Source organism: Protopterus annectens, chromosome 1.part2 (assembly GCF_019279795.1).
Source record: "Protopterus annectens isolate FY-2018-M chromosome 1.part2, PAN1.0, whole genome shotgun sequence".
NCBI classification, from domain to species: Eukaryota; Metazoa; Chordata; order Ceratodontiformes; family Protopteridae; genus Protopterus; species Protopterus annectens.
In genome coordinates, this window is record NC_056727.1 from 111,342,232 (window position 1) to 111,359,731 (window position 17,500).

General features: G+C 42.4%; 1 protein-coding gene across 1 annotated transcript in view; it reads left to right on the top strand.

Annotated features, from left to right (window-relative positions):
* Positions 1-17,500, top strand: part of ACYP2 (acylphosphatase 2) — a 314,111-nt gene that overhangs the window by 278,196 nt on the left and 18,415 nt on the right. The gene's annotated exons all lie outside the window — the stretch shown is intronic.

The window sequence follows — 17,500 nt, forward strand, 5'->3', positions numbered from 1 at the left end:
TCTCCAGCTGTTGCAAATGCCGGGTGAGGTACATACCAAATGGGGCATTGTACTCAATCATGGGTCTGATGAGGGAGGAGTATAGGGGTACAATGACATCCTTGGATCTGGATGTGAATCCCTTCATGATAAGGTGTGCAAGGTAGAATGTTTTTCTAACCACTTTGGCAACGTGGGTGTCAAATGAGAGGTCACTGTCGACTTGGGTCCCTAGGTCTCTGATTACTTTTTCCGTACTCAGTGGGTTGCTGTCTATGTGATAATTTGTGGGTACTTTGTTTTTCCCAAAGGGGATGACTATACATTTTTTGGCATTTAGTTTAAGGCCATGACTCCGGCACCAGTTGTCCATTTCTGTGAGGCCATTTTGTAGGATGTATGTGTCCGCTGGTGTATCGACTATGCACCTAGTTTGCAGTCATCTGCAAACTTTGTCAGCCACAACCCTCCCATGTTTGCTTTAACATCTGAGAAATAAATGCCGAACAAGAGGGGTCCCAGGACAGATCCCTGTGGGACACCACTTGTGACTGGCTTTGAGTCTGACATTGCTCCAGCGATTTTAACTTTATGGGTTCTGTCCTTTAGCCAGTTTGCAACCCATCTAGTGACATAAGGGTTTACTTTTAAGCTGTTGAGCTTATCTATGATGCCTGAGTGGGGTATTGTGTCGAAGGCCTTAGCCAAGTCCAGGTAGGCTGTATGGACTGCTTTGTCCTCATCAATGGCTCTAGTGACTGTTTCGAAAAAGTCAACCAGGTTCAAAAGGTGGGATCTGCCCTTTACAAAGCTGAACTGGGTGGGGTCAAGTGTCTGTAGATCTCCTGTGTCTCTGTTTATGAGTTCCGTAATGATTCTTTCCATAGCTTTGCAGTCCAGGCTGGTTAAGCTTATGGGGCGGTAGTTCCCAGGGTCTGTAGAGGTACCCCCTTTGTGGAGTGAGACCACTGTTGCTGTACGCCAGTGTTCAGGTACATATCCTGTAGTAAGGCTAAGGTTAAATAGCATTTTTATGTGTGGGTTTAGCTCCTCTTGGAGTTCACGTAGCACGCAACCCGGGATACCGTCAGGTCCCATTGATGCTGTGTTTTTAGCTTTGTTGGGGGCGGTTCTCACTTGGACATCTGAGATGACAGGGAGATTACATTCAGCTGGGATAAGTATTTCTTCTTTTGGGGGTGAGGGAGGGGAGAAATTTGCACTGAACCTGTCAGCCAGAATGTTGGCAATATCTGTGGGTTCAGTGTATTTTTTGTTGTTGTGAACTAACTCTGAGCATATCTGAGGGTTTCCGCCCAGGTTTCTAACATAGCTGAAGAAGGCTTTGTGATTATCTTTAGTGTCCCTAGCGATTTTTCTCTCAAAGTTGGCCTTGGATGTTTTTATGAGAGAACGTAGTTTTCTGCTAGTGTTGATCAGAGATATCTTCCCTTTATGGGATTTTGCTCTGTCGTGCAGTAGCTTCCTTCTTTTGTTATACAATTTGTTTATGGCTGAGGTCCACCAGACCGGACGCTCGCCTTTGGTGGAGAGGGACTTGGATTTATTTGGGATAGCATGATCCATGCATTCTTGGAGATGTCCATAGAAAGCATTTGTGAAGGATTCGGCATTGTGAGATGTGGTATCCACTGGCCCAGTGGGCTTAAAGGATACCATCTCAGTCTTAAGAAGAGTGAAGTCTGCTTTTGAGAAGTTTTTCACTGTGGTCTTTTGTGCTGGGGGTGGAGGTGGGATATGTATGTCCAGGGTGATTAGTTTGTGGTCAGATCTCACTAGTGAGGGATATACCTCCGGTGTGGAGCATTTTGTCCCCATGTTTGTGATGATCAGGTCTAGTATATTATCTCCCCTAGTGGGAGAGGTGACTAGTTGTTCCAGTGCATTTGAATTTATGAATTCCAGGAACCTTTGGACTAGGGTGTTAGGGCTAGAAAATGTACCCAGTCTATGTTTGGGTAGTTGAAGTCTCCCAGTATGATGGTATTTTGTGATACATTCATATCCTCCAATGTCTTCAGGAAGGCTGAGTGGGGTTCCTGAGATTGGGAGGGTGGTCTGTAACATGCTACCAGTTGTATAGCAGTTTTGCCTATGGTTAGTTGCACCTGTATGGTCTCTGATGCTTCATGTGTTGCTACTAACCTGGAGGTGTGGGTGTCCTTGATGAATATGGACACTCCCCCTCCCTTTGTGGTTCGGCCCAGGTTTTGGGGCCGAAAAGCATGATACGAGGTATAGCCTGGTAGCACTGGGGTGCTCTCACGAGCCTTGAACCAGGTTTCAGTTACTGCACAGACGTCGATGTTCTCCATACTGAGGAGTGCATCGAGTGCCTGCATCTTGAGATTTAGACTTCTGGCGTTGAGCAGCATTACCCTTAGTTTTTTCCATTTTTGTTTTCTAAGGAGGTGGGTTTGTCTTTTGAGCCTTGCCTAAAAAATGCACTATGGGAGTGGAAAGAGCCTTAGCCAATATCCGGAAGCCCAGTGGTGACAGGTGCAAGCCGTCCCTTGCGAAGCAGTGTGGCTTGTCCAACATGTCATCCCAGGCAGACAGACATTGGATCCCCTTAGAATGACACCAGTACTTGAGCCAATTATTAAAGCTGATCATCTTGTCTTTGTATTGTGGCATCATTCTTGGTGAGGGCAAGATGCTGCTCAGGGTCAGGGTCATACCAGCCTGGGCTACATAATCAGAGAGCTCCTCTCTGTCTCTTTTCATGTAGTCCAGGGAGGTACGTCTCAGGTCATTCATGCCAGCATGGACAATGATGGAGTCATATTTGTACTTGCTTTGGAGTGACCTGAGTGCATGTGTTATGTGGCAGATCCTAGCTCCCGATAGGCAGCTCACAGTCACCCTCTCCTTGTTCAGCCTGGTAAGCGGGACATTTATATTAAGTAACACTAGTATGTAAATCCAAAATATGTGCATTCAGAGAAGGGACTCAATGCAGATGTTAAATTTTCAGATTAACATTAGTGGAGGTTGTGGGTTTCAGTCACCTGGTTGGAATGTTGGAGCTATGTGATGTTGCCTTTGTTGAAGCTGTTACACTTTTGTTTGTAGTGATATTGCTTTAGTTCTAGTTTAGTATATACAGATACCATTATAGTAATATTAAATAAAATGTAACTGTGCTAAGACATTGTGTGTTTTTTTGCATCAAATAAATTCTGTTTCGTACATAATCAAAAGACATTTTAAGAAATACCGCTTTTCAGTCTATTTTCAGTTTTCTGTCTATATATATATATATATATATATGTGTGTGTGTGTGTGTGTGTGTGTGTGTGTGTGTGTGTAGATATATCAGGCTCCTTAAGTGGTAGGCCAAATCTAGACTATCTGATAAAGTTATACTGTTCTCTCTCGATGTCTGGTCTTCCTTTTGGGACTGTTCTGTACGGCACTGCAGCTTTTCTTGGAGATACAACTCCTCAAGTCTGTGCAGCTTTTGGCTGTCACAATTGTCACTCTCTGCTTTCTTGTGACATGGCCGATTGTGTTTCTTCTCCTTGTTCATCGAATTCATTGTAGTTGACTTATAGATATGTCTGTCATTCCTTCTATAATGCTTTTCATCATCCTCAGAAACAACACAGTAGCTTGCTTTGGCTGCTTTACCAACTGGTTCAGCTTCAGGCGTTCAGTTTTTTCATGGCTTTTGCATTTTTATTCCATGTAAATATGATCGTCTACTGAGTCGTAGTAGTATTTTTTCTTTCTTGATTTTTTCCAGCATTTTCTTTACTTGTATTGATGTTCAGGCTTCATTAACATAGTTGAAGTAGGTAGGTTATTTTCAGCCTTTTTCTGTTAACAGTTGAGCTGGCGAGAGGTTGAGTCTCCCCAGGGGGTGGGTTTGAGAAATAAACAGAGTGGTAGATATAGTGAGAACTGATTTTGGCCCTAGAATTAGAAATGGAAGCGATTTTATGAATGTGTCAGCACAGAGAAGTGGGCTGTGTGCTCACCCATGTGCTGAACTTTATCAGGCAGGTGGTTGATATCCAGTGATATTGATGGAAGGCATGTAGTAGTGGGTTGAACCTCCTAAAGGGGGTGTTAGGAAAATGTGTAAGTCTGTGAGGAGAGCAGAGTGTTGGTGTTATTTAGGAAAAGAAAGTCATACAAATCATACATATAGTAAAAACAAAACTCACATCAGCTTCTAGGATGATATTATTAAAAAGTTACAAATCCATACGTTGCCTGCTGTTTCACAGACTGGCTAGCCAACAGATCCTCAGTAATTAAAGTTCTCTGTACTCTCTCAAAATGTAGAAATGCATCTAGTGGGATACTACAGGGATAAGCATTTAGCAGTTTCTTTTTTGACATTTAGGCGACATAGGCCAATATCCCAGAAGTGTGGCTAACCAAGTCTGGTGATGACTACAAGCTGGGTACTGCTGTCTGCTCATCCACTGACACTAAAACTGCTCCAGAAGGGCTGGAATATGCACATGCCTGATGTAATGAAAATGGTTTCAAGTTAAATGTCGAAACAATGCAGACTAGTTGCATTTGGCGGAAAAGCTGCTCACATCTCTTACGTCCTAAATGGTACTCCTCTTCAGACAGATACAGTCATAAGAAACCTGAGTACTTATGTGGGCAACTCTCTCTCATTCGATAATCCTGTTTTCACTGCTGAAATGGTAAAATGTTGAAATTAAAATACCTACTCTGCTACATGTGCAGAGAGATGAACTTGGCCTCCTGTAGGATCCATGTGTGTGCACATTCCTGAGTTTAACCATAAGGTGAGTAATGCTATTTGCTGTCTTGCTGTGTACTGGTAACTACACATACGTAGTGCTTATATACTATTAGTAGGTATTTTGAGTTCAACATTGTTAAGTTTGAACATTTTGACATTTGGTATTATGGCATTCATTATACTACTATTCAATAAATTGTCATATACCTGTTTTCATCCAAGTCAGAAAATCCTTCTTTCTGACCCAGTTAATTTATTAGAGATGCTTAGTCATGCTGTGATTAGATTAGCATGCCTGAGGATATATACTTGGATTTGACCTCAAAACATGATCCCTCTACACTTGAGGAGCAACTGTGATCCACTTTTGCATTTAAATTAGATTGTACTTATACTCAGCTATGATTTTGTGCTTTGGTAGACTCATTACATTTAGAATGGTTTAGTAAGTAGTATTCTGGTGTGGTGGTGATGGAGACTGTGCTGCTATTGTTCTGGGTGAAATTTACTGTTGGCTGCATGAGCATTGCGCTTTTTAATTGTCTATAAAGTTGGTGTGTTTTCTATTTTTACACAACTATTAGTGAGCTAAAGGTAACTTTAAATTACTCTGCTGTGTTTTTATGCATCGTGGTAGATTTTGTGGGATTTAGAAGTTTTTAGCTAGGGATCTCCTGATGAGAGGAGGGTTGCAGCTTTTGGTCTGGGTAAAATATACTCTTGGCTGCAGGAGTATGTTTTTAATTGGCCGGTGTGTTCTGGTTTCTTTCTCTAAAGTTGGTGTGTTTCTGGATATCACTGCTCTTCTTAGCTGTGCTGCAGTTACATTAGCATACCGAAGGATGTCTACATGGACATGATTTCAAAACCTGATGCCACAACACCTGGGGAGTAACTATTTTCTGTTTTTGCACTTAAATTAGAGTGTGCAACAGCAAATGTTGATGTTCTGTATGGTGCTTTTTGTAGTGGAATTTTTCTTTTCCATTTAGAACTGTTTAACTGGTAAGCTTCTGGTGAGAGAAGGGGGTGCTGCTATTTTTCTGGGTAAAATGTACTGTTGTGTGCAGGGCAGTGTGTTTTTTAATTGGCCAGTGTAGTCTGTGTTATTTGTTTAAACTCAGTGTGTTTGCAGACATCAGTGCTTTACTTAGCTGGGATGCGACTTCATGAGCAGGCTTGAAGATATATACAATGCTGATCTCAGATTCGCATGCAAACATAGATTATATATCTTGGTACATAAAGAAACAAGGGTATGACATGGCTAGGCTTGTAGAGGCCTTAGGGCCAAGAGCTTAGTAACCTCCTATGACCCTACGATCCTATGATACTCAGACTTGACCTCACAAGCTGTCAAACTACACATGTTGTGGATACGCGATCATTATTCTGGACACATGAACACAGTTGTGGGCACTTGTGCATAGCTGCAGACAACTGAGCATTGCTGTCAGTGTTATGGGCAACTGTTGCCAAGTTCACTTGCAAATACTAACCCTATGTATTTAGTGTAGAGTTCGGCTCTTACTATAGACATACTGTACACTGTCCCATTTCACTTATCCGTCTGCTGTTGTGGCATACTGGCCAAATTACTAGTCACGTCCCTAAACTTGTTAACTAGGACATTACATTTACTTGTGTGCTGTTGTGGTATCCAAGCCAACTTGATAATCATTGCTATAAACTGTTCGTGAACCATTATGTTTACTTGTCTGTGGTTGTGGCATCCAACCTAAATTAACAGTCATTACTGTCACTGTTCTTTTAAGTTGTGTTGCTGCTTTTATTGATTTTGCATCACAAATTGCTGTCGCTCATTGCATTGTAGTTGAAACTGTTTGCTGCTGTGACAACCAAGCCTGTTGGGAATTGCCATATTGTATTCATAAAACTGTGCTAAGGTGATTTTTATACTGCTTTTACATTATCATTTGAAGTTGCCCTCACAATAATTACAACTTCACTATTGCAGCTACTGTTGTGTTGCCACTCCATTCTTGTTGTAACTGAGCCAGAATCAAAATTTTTAAATCCGAGCCTAATTTCAACTGTAACTTTATAGCTGTGTCAGTTAAGAGAATCTGCCAAGTCATTTTACAGTGCATCTACTCTTTGCTTTCAATTAATAATTAATAAAAAAACACAATCACTACATTAGATTTTATGAGTGTACTCTTTACACACCAGTCACCACAAGCCATGAGGTCCCACTTTCCTCCTGCATCTGTAGTCAGCCTGATAGCAGTAGGCAGACTGAGGCAGTATAGCAACCGCCTCATGATAAATAGCAACCTTTTGCTTCTCATAGATTAATTTTTGTGAGAGGTGCAAATATTGGCTAATCTTGGAGGCCAGTCTTTCTTCTACATTTTTTTATAGTATCCACCAGGCTGTCAGCACTCACACATCCCTGCCGAACTTGTCCTAAACCAGTAAATAAGCCATCTTACACACCTGTACTTAAGAAATCCCTGTACAAATCTCAAAGGCCTCCAAGATGTAGGCTGTTTATAAAGGATACTCTGTATCACACTTAAATGCAGACAACATCCATAGGCGTAACAAGCAGTAGAAGTACAAATGGTGTCACTCAAACTGGAAAGCCAACGCCCTTAAGGAAGCAAGGCCAAGCCAAAACATCTGGTACTGTTTTAGTTATAGGTGACTCTAAGTGAAACAGACAGATGTGCCACTCACCAGACTGAGCAAGGACGGGTGATGGTAAGCTGTCCATCAGGTGGCAATATCTACCATGTGAACAGGGTGCACAAGGGATGTACTACAGGTGGCCGCATGCTAGTAGTTCACAGTACACTTGCTCTCTGCCACTTGCTTGAAAAAACAAGTGCACTAATTCCCACTAGCCATCTCCCTAGTTCCTAAGTAGTCCTCCCAACTCCTGATCCTATAAATCACATAGCCCTACCAAAACGTAAACCCTAAGCCCAAAACTCCCAACTAGTTCCCAACCTGACTCCTCTGTCCCTTACCCTAAACCTCCACTCCCTGTCCAAACTCTAAAGTTGCCAATTGCCCCCTAAACCTAAACCTCCAGCTCTCTCAAACTAAATTTTTGATTGCTCCCTAACCCTAAAACTCCCTTCCCACTGCCTAAATCTAAAACTCCACCCCTTCTTTAAATATAAATTCCATGATCGTTCCCTTAACCTTAATCTCCCTACCCTCTCCCTAACCATAAAACTCCTGTCCTTCTCCATAACCATAAAATTCCCCCTCCTAATCCTTAATCCTAAACCCCCCCTTACCACTCCCTCCCTACAGCTGCTTGTCTGCTTGTCTGAACTTATATTGGAGTTCGAGCAGGAACAGTGCTTCTTCCCCATGGCTGCTTGTCCAAATTCATGTTCAGGTTTGAGCACAAACAGCAGCCTAGCTGTGTTACACTGTGCTTGAGTCTCTAGCTTGAGACAGTGTTTTTTGACCACTTGGGAATAAAGTGCTTGTAGTGAGCCTGCCCTCTGGTCGCTTCACCCAAGGTTCATATTTGTCTTGGTCACTGTACACATGGAAATGAATGACTTGAACCTCACCCCCTTGGATCATATAAAAAGAGACATGATGGTGCTCTCAGATTATGCACCTAGGTTTGGTGTGAAGCTAGTCTTGAACAATTTCGTCCCACTGCCAAGAATGATGCTGCAATATAAACAAAAGATAATTAACTTCAACTATTGTCTTAGTTATTGGTGCCATTTAGAAGGAGTCCGTTATATATCAGCCTGGGAAAATACGATCAACAGCTCTACCTGTTTTGTTAGGGCTGGCCTGCACCTCTCTTTCCATGGCTTTGGTATATTGGCAAAAACTTTTTCCTCCACTATAGTGCTTTTTTAGCAAGGTCTGCCTCCTTAAACTACAGACATAGTCAAACAAAATAAAGACTATATAAAAGGTAGTACTGCTTAATGGTAGAAGCCTAAATAAAGTGTCGAATTCCTTACAGGCCTATCTGATCACTGAAAATATAGGTATCTGCATAGTTACTAAAACATAGTTTCAGTGTAGTGATAGCACCCCCTCAGTGCCGGGTCTCAGTACCCACCACTCCTTCAGTTCTACCACTAAAATGACTGTGTTCCTGGAGGGGGCTATTCCTACATAGCCAAGTCACATCTAGACTCATAAAACAAGACAGTAACCTCCAGCTCCTCCTTATCTGTTTTACCATAAATAAAAAGAACATAACTTATCATAGCCAACTACCCTACCCCCTTTATGTCTGCTGCAAACCATGGAGCATATCTAAACAAACTAGAATCCCTCCCCATTCAGTCTAACTCTGTTCTCTTCTCTTTTCTCTTCTCTTCTCTTCTTGTGGGAATTTCAGCTAGCCTTCCATTAACTGGGAAATCTACACTATCACAAGTAAGTACACACCCCACCTAGATTTCATAAATGATAGCACCCTACACCAGCTAGTTTACGTCCTTGCTAAGGGATCAAAAATATTGGATCTAGTTCTCATCAATATAACCCTGCATGCATTAAAAAATGTGCCCCAATCAGACATAAATACAGAGCTAAGTTCAGGAATAAACCCTTATAGTAGAATCTCAGTATATAAGCAGACTATACAGTAATAGGAAGAAACTTGCTGTCTATAAGAATAAACATAACACCCCATGCTCTAAAAGTGAACTCGGAAAGATAAACAAAAAACTTAGCTGCAAAATCAAATCCTCCAAAGATTAGTATGAACTGAAAATTACCACCAATAAAAAGGACAGCCACAAGGCCTTTTTCAACTGTGTCAGAACCCTTAGAACCAATATCCAGCAATGCATGGAGCTAATACATAACAACACATACTCATCTCCTAGAAGACATTGCTAACAACTTAACAAATACATTTAGCTATACCTTTACATTTTTATCTCCCCTAACCTTGGAGTAAGTCCTGAGGATTCTCTTCAAAGTCAAAAACACTAGCTCCATAGGGCCTGACAGTGTGGCAGGCTGCCTTCTTGTCAGCACCAAGCACAGCTTTATAGATTCTTTAGTAAACCTATTCATCCTTAGCCTCTTCTCTGGATTTGTGACAGAGGTATAGAAAAATGTTGTTTTCATCACATTCCATAAAGAAGGGCCCACCACTGACCCAAGAATATAGACTTATAAGCCTAACTAGTCTTATTGGTAAAGCAATAGAGCATATCATTATGGACCTACTTATCAGCCATCAGCAGTCTACAGTCCCTGTACTCAAACCAGTTTGGGTCCATTAGAGGTAGATTCTGCCTCCAAAATATAGTGGACATTTTGAACAAGTCACTGTTGCACTGGACACAGGCAAACCTTTGTACATTACTTATACTGAAGGGCCACCTTTCTTTGATATTTGCAATTGGCAAAGAAGATTAAGATTGTGAGCTGTTAGCAAGTAACTTCCTGTAGTACAGGGTTTGATTCTCTCAGCCTTCATTTGCCTGCTGTGTGATCTTCAGCAAGTCACTTAACTAGTGCTTTGGGGAAGTTGGGAATTTGACCTAGGCTCATCAATGGGATGAACAGGTTTACTAAGCAGTCTATAAAGCTGTGCTTGGTGCTGACACATCCGGATACTGGCTGAGGCTCTTGCCACCCCTATAGTGCCTTTTTTACGCGGTGTTCCAAAGATCATATTACCACCATAACAGCTATAAATAAATGCAATCTGAGGGTCATGCTGCTCAACACTAGAAGTCTAAATCTCAAAGATGCACTCGCTCGAAGCACTCCTCAAAATGGAGAACAGCGACATTTGTGCTGTAACGGAGACCTGGTTTAAAACACCAGAAAGCACCCCCTGTGCTACCAGGCTAAAACTCATTCCACACCTTTTAGCCCCAGCAAATGGACCGAAGCTCCAAAGGTGGTGGTGTCTCCATATTCATAAAGGATATGCACATCTCCAGACTAGTAGCCCAGCATAACGCATCGGAGATACTTCAAATACAACTAACAGTGGGTAAGATGGCAATTCAGGTCGTAGCCTGCTATAGGTCCCCAACCATGTCCCAAGACTCTTACTCCATGTTCCTAAGCACCCTGGTAACTATTAGGGTCCAACCCAACACTCTCATACTGGGTGACTTCAACTACCCCTCCATCAACTGAGAAAACTATTCATGCACCAATACACTTGCCCAACGCTTCCTGGAGTTCATTAATTCCAATGCACTGGACCAGCTCATTCTTACCCCCACTAGAGGAAGCAACATACTTGATCTGGTTATTACTAACATGGGCAACTGTTGCTCAACACCAATAGTCAATTCCTCCCTGGTTAGATCCAACCACAAACTAATTACCATGGAAATCCACATCTCACCCACACCACCAGCAAAGGTAACCATCATGAAAAACTTCTCCAAAGCTGACTTTGGGCTCCTAAAAACTGAGGTGGCTAACTTCACTACACCCATGCAAATGGAAAATAGCTGCATGACCGCCGAGTCATACACCAGTGCACTGTATGAACATGTACATAAATGCATGGAACTAGCCATACCCAACAGAACCAAGATGCTCTCCTCCAAAAAAAAGGAAGCCAGTCTGGTGGTCCCCTGCCATTAACAACCTCTACAACAGAAGGAAGAAACTGTTGCAGAAAAAAGTGAAGTCCCAAGACTGGAGAAACTCCCTTATTAGCCTCAACAAAACATTGAGATCCCTCATCAAAACCTCTAAAGCTAGCTATGAAGGCAGAATTGCGGCAGACACTAAAAACAACCACAAAGCATTTTACAGTTATATCAAGAATCTCCACAGCAATACCCTGATTTGCTCTGAGTTACTGCACAATGGTGCCTCCTATACTGAGCCAACAGATATTGCCAACATACTGGCCGACAGATTCAGTGCCAACCCCCAATGGACCAATCACAATACCGGAAGAATGCCAGGCACCCAGCATTACTGAGGCACAGGTTAAAGCTGCATTGTCTAATCCCAAGCATGCAGCTTCCATGGGACCCAACAATATCCCTGGCTGTGTCCTATATGAACTACAAAGTGACCTGGCACCACATCTGTGAACCCTGTTCAACCACAGTTTCACCTCAGGCTTTGTCCCTACAGAATGGCGCACTGCTACAGTAATCCCTCTCCATAAGGGGGGAACAGCTATAGACAATTATTGCCCCATTAGCCTGATGAGTCTGATATGTAAGGCTATGGAGCACATCATTATGGACCTAATTAACAAGGATATAGGGAATCTCCAAACTCTGGATCCCATGCAGTTTGGTTTTGTGAAGGGTAGATCATGCCTGATCAACCTGGTTCATTTCTTTGAGTCAGTCACCAGAGCTGTGGATGAGGGCAAGACAGTTCATACAGCCTACCTTGATCTGGCCAAGGCCTTTGATACCATTCCCCACTTAGGAATTATTGTTAGACTCACCAAACTAGGTATCAACCCCTATATCACTAGGTGGGTTGCAAATTGGCTCACAGATAGAACCCACAGTGTGAAAGTAGCAGATTCCAAGTCAGACTGCCGACCAGTCACAAGTGGAGTCCCACAGAGATCGGTCCTGGGTCCTCTCCTGTTTGGCATCTACTTCTCAGAAGTCCAGGCCAATACGGGGGGACTCTGGCCGACCAAGTTCGCCGACTATTGCAAGCTGGGAGCCATTATTAACTCCCTAAGTGATGTAGACATCCTACAGAAAGGCCTCACTGAGACCAACTACTGGTGTCAAAGCCATGGCCTTAAGCTTAATGCCAAAAAAGCATCGCCATTCCCTTTGGGAAAAACTCAGTTCCTACTAATTACCACTTTGATGGTAGCCCACTGTACACAGAAGGTGTTATAAGAGATCTGGGGACACAGGTTCATAGGTTCATAGGTTCCAAAAGGAGCATTGTACTCAATTATGGGCCTGATGAGGGATGAGTAGTAAGGGCACACCTCTCCCCTGATCTATGAAGTCAGCCACAGTCCTTCCATGTTGGCCTGTACCTCCAAGAATATATATACGAAAGAGGTCCCAAGACTGAGACTTGTGGGACGCCACTTGTTGTAACTGGTTTGGAGCTGACATGCCATGGCTCCAGCTATTCAAACCATGTGGGTTCTGTCCTTGAGCCAGTTTGCAACCCATGTAGTGACATAGGGTTTATATTTAAGCTGCTGAGCTAATTATCTATAATATGCCCGAGTGTTTTGTGAGGTCCAGTTTGTGGGTCCAGGGTGTGTGGGACCACCACCCCTCCTCCCTGGTGGCCTTGGTGACTGTTTACAAAGAAATCGACAGGTTTTAGTAGGCAGGCAGGAGGATCTCTTAACAAATAATCCGTAGGATCCAGTCATTCTAGGTCCCCAACATTCCCATTTTCTCCATAGGTCCATGATGATTATTCCTTTTCCTTAGACTTACCAGTGAGAAGTTGAGGGGCGGTAGTTTGGGATCCAGGATCCGGGGAGGCACAGAGGACCCACCTTTGGGAACTGCACCTCTTTGGGTACATATCTTAGTATAATCCTGATTGAGTGCTAGTAGTTTTAGGTTGAACAGTAGCTTTTCTTGAGTTCATGTAGGACTTGATGCCCTGGACACGCAGGGCCCCCATTGGATGCTGTGTTTTCCTAACATAACTAAAGAAAGCCTTGTGATTATCCCTAGTGTCCTGTGCAATTTTTCTCTCGCTGTTGGCCTTAGACGATTTATGAGTGCCCAGTAGTTTTTTGCTAATACTATCAGAGATGCCTTTCCTTTGGGATTTTGGATTGTCATGCTCATAGCTTCTTCTCCTCCTGTTGTATAGTTTGTTTATTTTAGTCCACCACCAGACAGCCGCCTGCCTTGGAGGGGGTTTGGTTTTTTGGGATTAGATTGATTCCCATGGCATGATCCGTGTTCATAAATGAAAGGTAAAGGATTTTGGTGGTCAATATTATATTATCTACAGCCCAGTGGGCTTTGGAAGGATTCCACTTTTTGTGAGATTCCACCTCGAGATTTGCTAGAAGAATATCCAGTGAGATTAGTTTATGGTCTGATCTTACCAGTGAGGGATACACTTGGTCTGGGAGCATAGAGTCCCATGTTGGTGATGATCAGGTCCAGTGTTTTCCTCTCTTGTGGGAGTGGTGTAATGTTTTTCCATAGCATTTGAGTTTATAAATTCTAGGAACCCATGCTAAGGAGAGTTTCGAAAAGTGCATCTTGAGGTTTAGACTTCATGGAGTGAGTAGCATTACCTTTTCTTTCCCCCTTGTGGACACAGTGGAGGTGGGTTGTTTTGAGCAGGCACTATGGGGTAGCAAAGTTTGACAGCAACCTCTTCTTCCACCACCACATTGCCACTATGGTCAGAAAGTCATTCTCTGTGGCACATCTCATTACCAAGGGTTTTGCATCCAGGAAGAAAGAGGTCATCATCTCTCTCTACTCTTCCCTCATTAGACCAATCATCGAGTATAATGCCCCATTTGGCATGTACCTCACTAAACACCTCCAACAGCTGGAAAGGCCACAAAAGTACCTCATGAAGAAGATCCTAGGCCTTAAACACATGCCCTACATGGACAGACTCTAGAAACTCCAGCTTTTCTGTCTCATATCATCTATTAATAGGCAATCTCTGCTTGACTTACAAAGCCATGTCTGACCCAGCCCTGTTAGAAATGTTACACCTAAAGAAATCCCAATCTTTCCACACCACATGCTCCAGGGACCTCAACCTCATTACCACAATCAACAGAACATGCTGGAGGGACAGATTCATAACCCAGAGGCTGCCCAAAGACTGCCCATGCTTTGGCATACACTTCCCATACATGTCAAGCAGAACACTTCACTGGCCCTTTTCAAGAGAAATCTTGATGAATGGATGGGAAATAGAAAGTTCAACCCAGGGATCACTCCAGTGGCTCTACTTGATAGAGGCACCGGGAACTAACTTTGGCATTATGCCAGGGCACTTCTATGGGCTAGGCTTGAAAAGTCTCCAGGGCTGTTGGTCTAGTACACACCTATGAGCCTATGAACTACTTATGAACCTGTTTACTTTACTAATGTCAAGGCGAATTTTAAGAGTCTGTGGCTGGCCACGTTTGTGGATAACTGCAAACTTGGAGCTGACTTAAACTCTCCAGTTAACACCCAGGTTCTCCAGGAGGGCCTAACATGTACAAACAAGTGGTGCTTGAACCATGGTCTTAAGCAAAATGCCAAGAAATGTAGTATTGCATCCTTTAGTAAATATGGGCACCCATGTACCTATCACACAGATGACACCCCTTTGAAAGCTGACACAGTAATTAGGGACCTGGGCACTTCTGTTAATCACCATGTATCTACTATCTCTAGGAAATCCTTTTATCTAGCTAGACTGATTACCAGGTCTATATCTTCCAGGTCAGAGGAAGTTATCATCCCTCTCTATACCTCCCTTTTTCAACCCATAACAAATTATAATGTACTTTTCAGCATGTACCTTTCTTAACATATGACTCAGCTCGAATGACCACAGCATTTTCTCACCAGAAGAGTCAAGGACTTATCTTCCTTGTGCTGCACAGATGACATTAAAGCAACATCTGTAGTCTCTGTAGTCTACAAACTTTTTTTGGTGGGAGACATCTGCCTCCCCTATGAAGCCTTGAAGGATCTTGCTCTATGTGGCAGGCTACACATCCACAAAACAAACAATACCTTAAACATCCAGTCTAAGGAATGAAACATCCACAAAGTAGCATTAATAGGAGCTGCAGGCATAATAGATATTTCTCTTGGAGAATCCTCTGCTATGGAGTAGAATTCCTTTTAATATTAAGCAGAGCAGCTCCCTGGCTCTCTCCAAGTGCAACCTGAACAGTTTGATGGGAAACTGTAAATTTACTCCTTGTTTAGCCCCTCAGACCCTCATTGAAAGGGGATGAAATTAGGTAGTGGTCATGCTGTATGGTACTGAGGAAATGTGGTTTTGAGGCTAGGCTACAAATGATCTGTCTGATCAGTAGCATTGTATAAACTTATGAACGTGTGAATCTCTTCAAGAATCTTAGAAGTTGTCCTACCATTATAATCTTCCCTTTCAGAGGCATCATTGAATGCAGTGCTTTCTTTAATATGTACAAATCCAAGCATATCACTCAGCTGGAGATGCCCCATAGAGTCATAGATTTATAGATATTCCAAGGCCACTGTGTCTCATAACCACTCATGCTGTGCCAGTACTTTCCTCTTAAGCTACACGCCCTTTCTCAAGGAGAGCCATTCTAGTCAACTCAATTCTGGATTAAATTTGTCGATATTCATCCAGTTTTCAGGTGTATGTTTAAAGGAAGATAGTAAGCTGCATTGCTTAACATGCTGGCAAAGATTATTCCAGAGTTGTGGGAGGTGCTGGGTTATAAACCTGCCCTTCCTCCATGTTTTATTTAAATTTTGGTGAAGATTTAGGTCCCTGGTTCTAGTATTGGTGGAGATAGTCGACTAATGAAAAAACAGGATGTTTAGGACAGTCAAATCTCTAATGGCACAGTAAATGAAACTGAGTAAAAATCCTCCTTCAAAAATCATTAAGACACTGAATAAACGGATAAAGCTTCCAGTCTCTCTGTTGGTACGTTAGGGACTTTATGCCTATGATCTTTTTGATTAGAAACCTTTGGAGACTTTATGATTGTTTGATATGGTTTCATGTGATACATCCTAAAGGGAGTGTCGTACTCAATAATTGGTTTGATCAATGCTGAGTATAAGGGAGTGATTGCTTCTTTAGACCTTGATGATATTTCTTTGGCAACTAGCTAGGCTATGTAAAAGGATTTCCTGACAGCCATTGTCACATGATGGTAAAAAGAGATGGAGCTATAAACCCAAGAACCTAGGACCCTGACTACATTTTTGTTTTGTAGTGGTGTAAGGTCTGCACAGTATAATGAAGGGATGGGCTATCTACCAATAATGATGATGCTACACGATTTAGCCCTTGGTTTGAGCCCATTTTTCATATACCAAATGTTTACTAGGGAAAGTTCGTTCTAGGGGGGTTGGATGTCACAAAGTGGCTTACTCCCCACTTTGCTGTTCTTTGTTAGCCAGAACTAAAAATATTAAATGCCTTAAAGCCTTCAACTATCGCAGTAGATTAGTACACCTCTCCTTGTACTTAGGTTGCCTCAGGGCACCTGGTAGATTACTGTGTTTTGCTTTTCAATCTATGAAAGATCCTATCCAATTTGACATCCTACTTATTTGCAAAAAATAGTGTCACTACAAACACCCGCAGTAGGGACCTAAAGCTGCACCTGCAAATAAATAAGACTTGCTGGAGGGATAGGTTCCTAACTCGTCTTGTTCCCAGCCCATGGAGTTACTTACTTTTACAGGTCAAAGTACTATTTTAATCACCTTTAATGCTAATATTGATTATTGGATGGGTAGACAGAAGTTTATACCAGGGTTATCATGTCCATCCCTGCTTGTTTTGGGAAGAGAGCAGTGTTAAGTGCTTGAAAAGGGTGGCAAAAGCTTTTAATTATATCTTATATGACTAGGCAACTTATGGTAATCCCTGTGATCATTTGCTTAGTGTTGTTCCTATGCTCCTGTGTGGGAGTATGCAGTCTGTAGTAAACTAAAATGCAATTATATATGTAGTGCCAATTATGTAAGTAAACCAGAGTGAGGATAGGCTACATTACCATACAAACAGCACTGTAGAGGAAGGTAAGGGATAAAAAAAATACCAGTAACATCACTATAAAGTTTAACACTTTCATCCTTAAGTTTATTAGACTTCATC